Source organism: Amblyomma mixtum, chromosome 8, assembly GCF_055824585.1.
Source record: "Amblyomma mixtum isolate Tamu chromosome 8, ASM5582458v1, whole genome shotgun sequence".
In the NCBI taxonomy this organism is placed as follows: Eukaryota; Metazoa; Arthropoda; class Arachnida; order Ixodida; family Ixodidae; genus Amblyomma; species Amblyomma mixtum.
This window is the reverse complement of record NC_143019.1, coordinates 123,851,567-123,865,591: the sequence shown is the minus strand read 5'-3', so window position 1 is coordinate 123,865,591 and position 14,025 is coordinate 123,851,567. Positions and strand designations below refer to the sequence as shown.

At 49.1% G+C, this 14,025-nt stretch overlaps 1 pseudogene across 1 annotated transcript in view; it reads left to right on the top strand.

Annotated features, from left to right (window-relative positions):
- Positions 1 to 554: 554 nt before the first annotated feature.
- LOC149334207 (cytochrome P450 4c3-like) overlaps positions 555 to 14,025 on the top strand; it is a 78,355-nt pseudogene continuing 64,884 nt past the window's right edge. The window contains exons 1-2 of the transcript XR_016284731.1: positions 555 to 740; positions 2,433 to 2,721. The product of XR_016284731.1 is annotated as a cytochrome P450 4c3-like (transcript). The remainder of the gene's footprint in view (positions 741 to 2,432; positions 2,722 to 14,025) is intronic.

The window sequence follows — 14,025 nt, the reverse complement described above, 5'->3', positions numbered from 1 at the left end:
GGTTTAGAAGAACGTCAATTTGGGCTAGATGGTGCGTTATTTGAGACAGAAATGGCAATGGTAATGAAATGGTTTCCTTGTGTACGTCTTGCTGCAGCGCTATTAGCATTTCTGTTCACACAGTGAACGCCGCGGAAAGATCAAAATATGAGGGGCCTGAAGCATTGTGAAGATATGCACCCGCTTCCGATGGTGCAACACGCGCAACTCATTGCAAGCACGCCGTGTAATGTTCATTGCTGCAGCGTGTCGGCGATATTTCTTGGAACTTTCCCAGGGCAAAACACAAAACTACCGTTTTCGTCCATTTCGAAAGCTGGACGCAAGGTTGAACGGTATAGCTCAAAACAGGTTTGTTTTTGGCCTGATGTAATAATACGCTTCGCGGCGCTCATACTACGGGACGAGTTCCTCTTCTGCAATCTTCCGGGACACGTGCGCAACTCTGCTGGGCGGGTCGTGCGTCACTAATGCGAGTCGCCACCATCGTTATCTCTTTTACTCCGAGCGCAGCTCAAGGCTGAATTTCGACATTGAAAACGCCGACGGCGCCCGCTTATTGTCGGTTGTTGGGCCATCTGTAGACAGCTTGCTGGGCGTGCAGCCATTCGGCGCTGACAGGCACGCCAAGACTGACTGGTTCGGTTGGTGCCTTGTGTACCCACAGATTGGAATAGCGTCTCAAGCGCGCGCTTCCGACCATTGGCTTGTCTTGTTTGCCCCTTTTCAAACGTGGCAAGGTAAGAATATTTATGGCTGCTTTTCTCCCCGCCACACCGAATCGCTGTTGAGTTATCTTTATAATTCTATATTGTGTACCCGGTCTCTGGTAGCGCTTTTGGATGCTCCCCTGCAGACGGTACGACAGTAGGTTTGACTGGTGCTTATTTCCGCTGTTGTAGTCTCTCGGCCGCATCCTTTCTTTTGGGGCTAACGCACGAATATGTGCCTAGTGTACGGCTGTTTCCGACTAAAGTAACGGTACTACTGTATCCTGCGTAAACTCATTATATTGAATATATCAATTTTCTAAGGCAGTCATTACGTTTTCAGTTTGCTTTTCTTATGTCCGAATGCCTCAGTGACTAAGCAGGACATTGAAATGGTAATGGCACAGTTTTTCTGTTCTAGTTCTGTGCAGACAGCTCACATTATATGAAAAAAAAGCATGCCTATCCGCTCTCGCCTAGACACACCAGTGGTCTCAAAATCGCAGCTAACCCTCGGATCCGGCTGCTTTCCGCACTGTCTTGTCCTGAAAAATAACAGGGCCATGATACTAATGGTCTAGTGCCCATATCTAAGTTTACATTGGTGACGTGTGCAAGTGCGTAGAGGAAACGAGCTGACGGGGAGGTTAGCGTCGGAGATACAGAAAGAAACAAAAGGCAGCGCTCCTTTGCTTTGCAGACATCAGGCACGTTTAGCAGTAAACAACAAGGCTGCGAAAATATCGCTGATCATGAACGCAGAGGAAACGTCACAGTTTTGACCAGGAGAAACGCCTCAGTAGATTATCGCTGCAATTAATTTATTAAAGCATTTACTAGAGTGTGCAACGAAATGAGAGGCTTGTTATGACATGCATATGAAGGAGTTCTACAGCCACCGAAATGAAGGAAAAAATAGAGGATTTCCTTTTTGTGTGTGCGCGTTCATCACAGAAAATTGTACGTGGCATTATTTTGGGCCTGAAAGACATTCCGCTCCCATAACTCTGTTGATAGAGCACCGTATGAATCACCAAGGATGTGATTTGAATTCCACAACTGAGATGTGATTATTTGTCTTCTACTTTCTAATCAGTTACGTTCCAGGGAAAGAAATTATTTCAGTAGTAATTTTCTACCCATCAACACGACGAATTACGAAGAAAGATTTCTCCCCTGGGCTTTTTCTGGTTTAGTAAAAGTTGGAGCCTTTCATTTCAGACCAGTGCCAGGCTTTCGAAAGGTGTATGTTTTATTTGTTTACTTATTCACAATTCTTCAACGTCATGAAGCCATAGTTCTTGGAGATGGGCGGAGGATGTATAATTAAGTTCTAAAAACAACAACAAGAGCTTATCATTTTTACAGGATAGAAATTAATGAACGGCACCAAAGGGAAAGAGGAAAGAAAAACCCACAGGCGACCGAACTATGTATCCAAATGTGTCAGCTTGCTGACACTCACAAAAAAAAACAAAATGAAAAAAAAAAACAAATAGCGCGGAAGAGCATCTGCGCATCAATGCATGTCACAAAACTGCCAACGGTGCCTTGAACGCACAACCAACAACACGATGAGACACGGTTAACTGAGCCCGACGGAGAGGGCAAGGAAATACGACTTGAGGCTGAGAAAGTGCTGTGTATTTCCACCTTTCCTTCCATGAAAACTGGAATTATTTTTTTTTCCGGCATAACACGTTTGGTGCAATCTGCTTCCAGCCAACACTTCCCAGAATGCCGCAGTTATCGGTGGGCCATATGGAGCCCCTCTTATCTGCCGGATGTTGGGCTCAAGCAGCGCTTGCCTTCGTCAAGATGACAGCGCTGGCAGTGGCAGCTGTGTCATTGCTTGCCGCCGTTCTTTTGTGGACAGCCCGAAGGATCCGCGCGAGGAATACCAAGCAGCTGAAAGACCTGCCGCAGGTACGAGAGCACTTCCCTTTCCAACAGCAATGGATCTGGAAAAAGGCCTGCAATCAGCCAGACTCCCCAGTCGGATTCAACACCCGTGAGTCGAAACTGTGCATTCCGATCTAATACAGAGATGTTTACCGTATTTATTCGCATATAGGTCGACCACGAATATAGGTCGAACTATATAAATTGTGCTCGGCGAGAAATAAAAAAATAATTCTAATATAAGTCGATCCATATCTTTTTAAAACGTGCACAGACGACGGAGGACTAGCACACACTTCATCTAACTTTAATCTCTGAAAAGCGAGCAAATATACAGAAGCCTAGGCATGCGCAGAAACAAACCTGATGTGCAATCAATAGAACCGGTCATGATATGAAATCTCAGCCTTAAAAAGGTTCGCAGATGTAGCGCTGACACAACTTTTTCCTCTTTTTCTTATGTGGTACGCCTCCAAAACCTCCCGCTCCTTTACTATCACCGCTCCTTCCCAGAACGCCAAAATATACTGCTTTCTAAGATGTCTACCATGATAAGACAACAGAAATGAGCGAAAGAGCAATGCGGGTACACATAGTAATTCACTGTGTGCACCAGCATGATGATGATGAAGACCAGCGTCACGAATATAGGTCGAGGTTCTTTGGTTACGAATATAGGTAGATAACTAATTATGGGCAACATTTTTGAAAAAAAAAAGGTCGACCTATATGCGAGTAAATACGGTATGTCTTTCCAAAGTTCGACAGCCGCGATGCAAAGAAAAGCGCACAGAGTGAAGCCTAGGCGCTACGCTGTTCGCATTTCTTTTCATCACGCTTTTACTTCGGTGGTAGCAAAAATAAGCTAAAGTCATGCGTGATCCATTCCAAGTTTACGATAACGTCTTCTTTCCAACCTGGTAAAAGCGCGATCGAAAGAAGTTCGAACATCAGTGTGCGTAGACGCCGATTTGCACGCGTTTCTTTCCATCGCGATAGTAAAATGTGACCTCTATTTCATTAATCAACTTGTTCTAAAAGTATTATCGCTGAGAGCTGCAATCTGAATTTTTCATAACTGATATGTGTGCTATGCTGAACAAGTATACGGCGAGATGCAAAACGTCTAGGATTAATGTTGAAAAGCGCATACTGCGCAATAATATTGAGATGAAGCACGTGCTGTGGTAAACAGTACACCAATGATGAAATAATGCTTTTAGCGCCGAGCTCACTGATGAAGCATTAGAACGTAGGAACAGAATTATACATAAAGCTTGTTTTTGAAGTTCCTGTGCGAGTACAAAAGAACAGAATCCGTAGCTGCGCAACACATTACACTTTATGCTTAATATGTGTGGATAAATTCAAGGTACTCTTGTGCTACAGCTGTTTCACATTAAAATAATTACTATATATCTTCAAAATCAAAACGTATACCCCAGGGGTCTTAAACTCATATTGCTATGCGGGATGCATTGAAGAAATTTTGTCTCTGCGGCGGGGGCAGAAGCCAGATAATTACAAAAAAGGGGCAGCGGGATCAATCACAATGGCGTTCTTTTTGGGGGTGTGTGAAAGGCGTCAACTTCCTGTGTATTAAGTAAAAGAAGCTACGTGGATCAAGGATCAGGATCAGGAGGGGTTTCATTTTTTAATCAAAGAAATTACCCTTCAGTTTTAAGCATGCGACTGTTTCGTGGTTTGACAACGCTTAGCAACCGCAAGGGATGAAATATCCGACGTTAGGTCTTTAGAAGCGAACGCCTTTAGAAGCGACGGACACAGCGCAAAGATCGGCGCTGTGTCGGTAGCTTCTTGTCTTCATTTCCGTTCTTCACGCTGCTTCTTTGCTATAATCATGAACCAACTGGCCCAACAATCTACGCTTTTGCAGAAGAATATGTATCAAATCGCCCAACTTGACTCATCACGCTTTTTTGTTCGCCACTGCTGGGATTTTCTGTACCACCTGAGAGTAGGCGTTGAAGTGACTCTGGCACCGTACATGGCTACGTACAGGGTCGTCCACCGGTATCTAAGGGTGACGACTTCAGCAACGTACCATTGACTTTTCAGCGCAAACTTCGAGCTCGTCAGCTCAGAGATGGGCGCACATAACCTCAAAAGAATCGCGTGTATTGCTGGAATAATCGGCTGTTCAGCACGAGGCAGCTGAGCAATTAAGTTGAGGGAGTGCGGGTACAGCAAAGAGCGTTGACTTACGCATAGAGAAAGTCTTCCCCATGAGAGCCTTTTTTTTTACTTGCTTGATCGCAAGGAAAAAACAACGAAAACTCGAGGCACAGAAGCCACCGCTCCGTTACATGCTGCACAGAGCCACGGGCAGTCAAGCACAGTTGTCGACGCTCGATTTGCGTGCGTATAGTAAACCTAAAGGTAACTTCACCGCAAAGCTAGCGTAGTTCGGCGAGCTCGGCGGAACCTCCGCTATATAGCAGACGACGCGGCGAGGCCCTAACTACAGCTGTCACTGCGCCTGCGCGATAGTAACCTCAGGCGCCCGAGAGAGGCGCTCCGCGGAGCACTGGACACTCGGAGCGGTGTTCAAGATGGAAGTGGACAACCCTGTACACACTTCCCGGCCGTCTCAGGCATCCGCAGCCAGTATAATCATTTCTGAGTAGAATTCAGTACGCTTCAGGGTTCCAGATGGGCAGCAGTTATGTCGTTATGCATGGCGCGCAAAACAGAGGAGCGAAGGCATTCGGGAACAACCAGAAGAAACCGCAGGCCGATAGCAGAATAAGTCTTAGTATAGAAGAGGCCCTCACTTAAACAACGTCTCCATGCTGCGTTAGTGTCCTTGAAAGATGTAAGAAGTGGCTAGACGCTTGTCCTTTGTTCACTCAGGGGGAAACCAGCATGGGGAAATTCAGGTGACACAGAAGCGACGCTCAGATGCTAAATTACCTACATCACGTTCTGTCATGGCAGGGGGTAACGCCGAGAGGAAGCCTGCATGAGCGTGCCGGCGACGACCCTAGTACGAAATGGCCCAGTCGTTCTCTGGCGGACGGAGGGCTAACGTGTAAGTCAACTAGACAGACCACGGAGTTTGAGAAGCCAACAGAGGGGAAGTGATCGGTCGTCGGTACAAACGACATTGCATATGCTTCCCGGCTATGGCAGACGGAGGGCTAACGTGACCAGACGGACCACGGAGATTGAGAAGCCAACAGAGAGAATGGTGATCGGTCGTCGGTACTGGCATATGCTTCCCGGCTAAGCATTCCAGCTGGGTGGTGGTGGTGTTATCTTGTTCAGGCTTGTTATAGGACCGATTCGCGTAAACATTAACATGTTCTGTCTTATAATAACGCTTAGCGAGAACAGCACCGATGCCAACACCACTTGCGTCAGTATACAGCTCCGTCGAAACTATAGTTCTGAAACGTCAGAGAATAGGATGCGACGCTAAGAGCTTTAGTTGACGGATATACCAAACGTACTTACATGGTCTGTTCTGAAAGTAGTAGGACTCATTTTTTTAAATAAAAATTATTCAAGCGAATAGAAAAACGATTACAATTTTTCAAGGAAGCCCCCTTCCGCACGTACACGCGGCTGCCAATGAGTTTTACAGTTTTCGTACGCCTCCAGGAACGTCTGGACCGGAATGCTGTTTAGCTCCCTCGTCACGGCCTGTTGAACCACCTCTACCGATCCGTAATGTTTCCCCTCGAGCGTCGATTTTATTCTCGGGAATAGAATAAAGTCTGGCGGGGCCAAGTCGAGGCTGTAGGGGGGCTGAGGCAGCGTTGCCGCCTTGTGCTGGGCAAAAAATCTGGGTCCTCATTCACATGATGAAGAAGATCCTACCGGTTGGCCTTTTCCTCCTCTGACAACACTCCCGGCACCAACTTCGCGCACGCTTTCCTCATGGATAAGTTTTCTGTCACGATCTCAAAAACTTGTGTTTGAGGAATGCTCAAGTCTACAGCAATCATTCTGATACTCATTCTACGATCACTGTTAAGTAAATGTTTCACTCGCTACACATTTTCGTTGGTCTTGCTGGTCGAAGGGCGTCTGGAGCGGTCGTCTTCCTCCACTCTTTCCTTACCTTCTCGGAAAAGCTTGTACCACTCAAAAAACATCTTATCTACTCATGGAAGCTTCACCGTAGGCCTCCTTAATTATGTTGTGAGTCTCTTTACCCGTTTTATCAAGATTTACTCAAAATTTGATCGCGTATTGCTGATCCAGTAAACGCTCGACGATTCTGCGTGACGAGACGTTTCGACAGGGGTTCACAGTATAAGCGACCTCCTCTCTTCAACGGCCGAGAGCCGACTGCCGATTTTCCCCAGCATTCCCAATGTCCCCCTTCAACGGTCCTGTACGCGCAGGCCACCTCTCGTCCGCCCGTTCGCCCAGGAAAAAACCAGTCCTACTACTTTCAGAACAGACCCTGTATATAGCTACTCTCTGCAAAAGGCAATAAGCGGGCGCACGGTCTCAGCAAACGGCGAAAGTACGAACACAGCAGTAAGATGCTACGAAGGCAATTCAGAAGGATTAAGGGTTCGGGCTAGCGGACCCTTCTAAGTTATTTTCAAGTTCAACGGGAACCTGTACCTCTCATTTGTTTTTTCAAACTTCACTACTTGTGACATTAATCGCCAAAGCCGTTTGCCGGGTTTAGTGCGCGTGTTGTGTCCTGTCCTTGTTGTGCTCTATGGAACCTCAAGTAATAGGCAACTCGCAGTCTCCTGATGATTAAACTCCGCAGCAGCCGCTGCTTTACGTGCTTCAGGATGGGCACCTTCACGGCTGACGAGGTGACCACACCAACGCCTGACGTTCACTGATACGGCACCTTTCAACATTTAGAACAAGACTATCTGTCTTGAGCCTGTCCAGGACAAGAGCTAGGCATTCATTGTGCTCACGGAATGTCCGTGCAAAGATAACGACGTCGTCGAGGTAACGCAAGCAAATGACCAGTTTTTAAGCCCGAAAGACGGCATTCATGTATCTATCGAAAGTTTCCAGCAGAGCGCATAGAAATAAGTGCATTACTCGAAATTCAAATAAGCCATTAGGCGTAATAAAAACAATTTTCTCCTTGTGTGCTGTGTGCATTGGTATCTGCAGTAGCCCGCTCTCAAGTGAACATATGAAAAGTACGAGGCTGAGAAGAGTTGACTGCGTTATCAATCCGTGGGAGTTAGTGTGCGTGCTTCTTGGTGACAGCGCGCGGACAGGTGTAATCCTCGGAAAAGTGCCATGGGCTGTCTTCGTTCTTAACTAGAATCGCTGGACTACAACGGTTACAGAAATGCTGAAAAACTCCGTTTTGTAACGCGCCCTGGAATTGTAATTCATGACCTTGCACTCGTACTTTGACGGTCTTCATTGTACATGTCCAGTGTCATTATGATGACGAGTGTCTGTCACCGTGTAGGGGCGTGAGGCGTCAGGCTGAAAAACTCTAAAGGGATGTACATTTCAGCTGCAACTGCACAGAAATATCAAGGTCCTCTGTGTCAAGCGAGCTGTTAATTATTTGAAGAACTGTCAAGTCGGCAGTGGAGGCAGCAACCACATTGCCATGCGCATACGTAACCAAAGCCACTAACTCCAGTATGCTATCGCTGCAAAAAACCAACTCCATGGATTTTGAGAAAAGCACCGGTTACAACCAGCAGATAAATGGTCTATAGTCGCCTGAAACCGTAGCAGAACGACGCAAAGATATCACGAGTAAATCTAGCGTCCTACAGGCAGTTCGAGTGCACTTAATCCGTTGTAGCATCAAATGCATTTCGAGTACGGCGGGAGCACGACACTGGGATTGGAATTATGTATAGCGTAGACGTGACGGTATCATCTGACATATAAAACAGATCTCCCAGAGCTCCGCAAAGAAGTCATACGGAAGACACTACCAACACTGAGCTCTCCCGGTCGAATGTCGACAGTGTAAAGACACATTTGCAAAAAGTGGTGCTTTCAGGCTTCACTTCGAGCCGGGGTGCGGCTGCGTTGTGCGTGGTTCCAGCAAGGGTCACTCGAAGCAGATGACCAGTGCGAAGCATTGTCGAATAAGCTATCACCCGGTGGTGCAGGATAAAAAGGACGTTCACCATGGGGTGGTTGACGATTGCAACAAGACATACAAATATGACATGCGGCACCTCACCGATGGCGTATTGGAGAAGAGCGATGAAAAGTATGGCTCTGGAAGTGATTCCGACAAGGCAATACGTGCAGACTGACCAAACGCGCGGTATTACGCAGCAGAGAACGTGGTTAGCGGACTTCAAGAGCGGCGAGATTGTGGGGATTGTCGTAGCATCGTACAGGTTGTGGAGGTCTTCGGAAAGTGCTATGTAGTCAAATTAGGATGACAAGGTCCGCAATTATCCTAGACTTGAAGAGGGAAAGGAACAAACTATGAAGTACGAAGCCAATGCCTGAGTTAGCAGTAGGAGGGAGCCAAGAGGAGTTTCCGATGTCACTGCAGAAGACATAATCGGCTTTAACAGATGACTACGGCACTAATGTTCAAGCAGTGAGCGGTAATCTCACGGAAATCATTACACAGTTAGTAGCAGAAGTAGGCGGTAGGACGTCTAGACCGGTTATCGGCAAGATATGTCAGGCGACAGCCAATTAAATGATCTGATTAAGAAAAGCCAAAGCATGAAAGCCTTTAATGAGTGAAGAAAGTTGGGCGAGTTGGTACATATTCATTATTCCCAACAGCGCAAGAAACATGGACAAAAGGACAGTAGCGCGATTAAGGACGCGTCCAGTGTCATCTTCCTCTGGCCGGAGTGTGTTTTTGTTTTTGTTGTTGGACACGGGTTATTAGTTCACATCTTGTATGACGGTTCCGTTTATGTTTGTTTCTTTTTTCGAAGATGTATATATACTCTTCCCTTCCCGTAATAAATTTCAGTTGAAGTCAGCGCTTGTGTTGTCGATTCTCCGACTTTTGTTCGCGTTTCTTGCACTGTTGTGAATAATTAAAGTGAATAATTAAACAGAACAAAACTGGCTGTCAAAGCTAATCGCTAAACGCAAGGTAAATATATATGGAAGTTTAATACGGAAAGAATCAAACATACTCCGAAGAAAGCAGGTAGCCTCAAGCGGTCAAGACCAGGCATGGACAAAAGTCAAATGTACGCGTTAATAGACAAAATGGGAAGTATTGTACAGGTCGCTGTGGACGTCGCCCAGGAGGCGACCGCGGCTACGTTTATTTGAGGGCTGCCTAAGAAGAGGTAGCGGCAGAGGAGCGGCGGCAGCGCCCGGCCGAGGCCGAAGTCTAGAGCGTTCTCTGCGCGAGCCAGCGCTCTCCTCCGCGTGCCCACCGCTTCGTCTTCTTCCGCGTGCCGATACGGTGGCGCTACAGAGGCCCGCACCCAGCACTAACGACTAGTTTGTGCGAAAAGGAGGGAAAGCTCTAAGAGAGGGCGCGGAAGAAACAGAAAATAATGAGCTGGGAAGTAAAGGCCAGTAAGTTCAGGTCGGTAGTCCAGGCAGGCCATCGGGCAGGAGAACCAATCTAAGGCAGTCGAGCCTGGCTGCTACGCAACGGGCGAGGGATGCAGAGAGGCGACGGTGAGAACAGAGGCAGCAGGCGTGAAAATTCACCCAGAAAACGGCGACGAGATGGTCGTAATCCAATCTTGAGGGCAACTGGTAGAGTTGAGATTGTGCTCGAGGATGGCCTCAAGATGGACCAGCGTCCAGATTTGCGAGCGTGTGAAGTGCGTCGCCCCAGCCGGTGTGGTAGAAGGTGCCGCCTGCTACAGCAGCAGTGGTAGAAGCGGGGGCGATGGCGCAAGCGCTCGAGGCGGCGAGGCGGCGAGGCAACGGCAAGGCAGGCGAAGGCGGAGCGAGAAACGGGCGGCTTTGGTACTGGCAGCGGTGGTTGGAGGAGTAGCGCGCAAGTACGTCACGTGAGCGTCGGAAGGAACGGGATGCGCTGGTGCTGAGGCCACAGGCGGTGCTGTATGGGGCCCGCTTAGACGCGTCCTTGTCGCCAGCATGCGACCACATTCGGCGGCTGTCTTGCCGATCGCAGAGGCAGAGTCACTAGCGAAGCCGACAGATGCCCGGGGAACCGTGGTAAGCGGTGCGCGTTGCGCATTATGAGCGACAGGGCTCTGGTGAGGCGTGCATGCGTGCCTCGCGACAGGAAGGAGAGATGGGCTCACCGTAAATGGGCAGGAGGGTACAGGCGAACACGTGACGAGGAGCGGGGCTGCGCCGCAGGTCGGGTTACTTTCCGAAGAGGTGGGGCACGTGTCGAGAGAGAGCTCTTCTGGCGATGGTCCCAGGGCAGGCACCACAGCTGGCAAGCAGGGCTGCGCAGGAGCCGTGGGACGGGTGCTCGCACGTGGATGGGCGTCTATACCAGAAGCAGGTTGTACCGTGCGAGATGGAGGGCGGGGAAGGTTTGCGGCCAAAAACTTGAAGAAGGCGTCCTTCAAGTCATCGTAAAGGTGTTCACCCGGCGGCGGAAGGTCAAGTTAGGAAAAGAGATCGGCGGGCAACTCCCTTTTCACGCGGAGGTACCGCCAGATCTGTGATCGGACGCCGTTCACGTGTAGCTGAGCGTCCACCTGCACAAACCAAACGACAGGGCTGTGCGGGCGAAATGGCCACAGCCGCAGACGCGAAGGGTCGTGAAGTTCAGGTGGCTGCCACTAGTCTTGAGCCAGGTCCTTGGCGAGAGGGCAGGAATTCGAGGGTGCGGTCGGTGTTAAAGCAGCCGGGCCGGATACGCTGGACTGGAGCGGCCGAGTACTGGCCAGTGACGGTTGCGGTGTGCTGTTTCTCGAGGATGCAGCCGGAGACGAGTGCGATGCTGGTGCGGGCGGAGGCGGTGGCGAAAGCGGGTCCGCCTCATCATAGAGCGGCGGCGGGTAGTATGATGCGCCGAAGTAGACGAGGACGGCAGCGCGCAACTCGTAGGGCCAGCATCCCGAGGCAGGGCTGGCGAGTCGCAGAGGAGGTCGGGCGGGAGAATGTCGCAAAGGATTGCGTGTTTAAACCGCTGGATGGTAACGCCGTTCAAGCACATCGCAGCCTCCATTTGGGCGAACCACCCGCCGATGCCTGCAGGCCGGAACGCTGGGAGCGGGGGTTGAAATCCAGGTCTTGCCAGCCTGCCATGCAGGGACGTCGCTGGGATAGAAGGCGCGGCTCGCCGGGTCACCACTTGTACAGGTCGCTGTGGAGGTCACCCAGGAGGCGACCGCGGCCACGTTTATTTGAGGGCTGCCTAAGAAGAGGTAGCGGCAGAGCAGCGGCGGCAGCGTCCGGCCGAGGCTGAAGTCTAGAGCGTTCTCTGCGCGAGCCAGCGCTCTCCTCCGCGTGCCCACCGCTTCGTCTTCTTCCGCGTGCCGATATAGTGGTGCTACAGTATTATTAGCAGTATGCATAAAATTGTGCAGAATTAATAGGAGAGATATGGGAGAGACCTTTGTCCTGCAGTGGACGTAGTCAGGCTGATGATGATGATGATAATGGGTGTCGTTGTTGTGACTGGGAGAAGAATGAAAAGGATATTGCACGGGTCTGCCTACTGGCTCGAGCCGAGCCACCACCGCTGCCGCGTGCAGATAGAGGAGAATTAAAAGGTCAGGAGAGGGAGAAAACGAAAAGAAAAGACGCGCGTCGCAGCAACAACCGCGTCCGCCGAAACAGACACTGTTGAAAAAAGAGATAAGCGGCCGAAGCCCACACGTATGACAATGGCTCCTGTGCAGTTGTTTTTATAAGCATTCCTTGTGCCATCCTCAGAATCAGACTGAGCACGACTTAAGCAATGAGGATGTCGCCAGACAGGGCCGAAAGGGCACGCGGTCGCGATTATTTTTATTGTTCCTCCGCGTTCTCTTCCGCATCGCCCTTTTGGCTCTGGGCGACAAAGTGAGCAGAGGCGAGTCATGGAGCACTAGTGCTAGGCCCAGATACACTAGATCGTGCCACAGCAATTTGTCATGCAGTACTGTCTTCATCAGCTTGCCGTCACGTAAGGTTATTATGAGTCTCGAGTTTGCTGAATCAGATGCTGTTGTTTGATTTTTAAAAAAAATATGCTGGAGTGTGCGAAGAGGAAGCATGTCAAAAATGCAGAAAATTAGGAATGCAATGCAGCGCCAGCATGAGCTAGCAACAAAACATTTAGAAAGTTTAGCAGTCTATTAAAAACAAATTATATAGCAAAAAAAACGGGCAATCAAGCAGCCACCAGCAAAAGAGGACAATCAACACATCTATTAGAATCAAAGACAATCAACCAAATCAAATACATCTATTGGAAGTGCATTCTTCGGGAAGTGAGTGCGCTTGAAGATTGAGTTCTGAAAACTGTTACCGTATTTACTCGCATAATCCTCGCACTTTTTTTCGCAGAAAATCGGTGCGAAGTTAGGGGGTGCGATAATTACGCGGGGAAAATTTTTGAACAATGCTTTGGAGTGCTGAAAGCAAATGTAAATAGGCTGTGAACCGGGGTTCTCAAGCCAGCTATTGTAAATTTAACCAAAACTTCAATTGCAAGCAGGACTTACGTTTGTAATAAAACCACAGAGACGACAAACACTAGCTGCAGAAACACTTTATTTGCGAAGGCTGGCCGCCCGCAACATCACCATCACTCAGAGTCCGCGGAGTCCACGTCGACATTGCCATCGCTATCGCTGGTCGCTGCTTCGTCGGCTTCCTCAGCTTCACCCTCTTCATCTTCGTCCCACACCAAGTGGTCTTCTGTCGCGTCCAGGGCGTTGGAAATGCCAGTTTTCTTGAACTGTAGTTGTCTTAGGCTGTAGCTGGGCCATCCGCTCCTTTGTATCGGTTAGTCCTTTTATCATTAGTTTGGTAATGCTATATTTTGATAGTGCATGCACTTTTCCTTAGTTCTGTCGAGTGATGTTGGGGATGCGATGATTATGCGAGGAAAAAAAAATTTTAATTTTCGATAGGCAATGTGGGGGGTGCGAGCATTATGCGAGTAAATACGATTACGTGCAAAATGCAACTCCAAACTATAAAGATCGGTGCACCGATTTCGACCAACAACGGGTTCACGAATGAAGAATCCTGAATAGATACTTAGCTAGTGATCGTACAGCAGGAACAGTAATTGCAGCGTGTCAAGCATGCTTGTGCTTTAAATGTCGCAGTGTATTGTTACGGGACGGCGGGCCCGCGCAGAAAAAGGCACAGAGACGCAGGAGACCCATACAGAACCGGCCGCGGCGGTTCTCTTTCGTTCTCTACCTCTCGCGCTAGCGCCGCGCGCTCTCCCCTCGCGCTCGCCCCGCGCCTCTTCTTTATTTGTATACCGCAGCGCACTCTTGGTAAGCGTAGGTCGTGTGCCGTTACATCTTTCCACCGGGGGGGGGGGGGGGGGGGAGGGGGA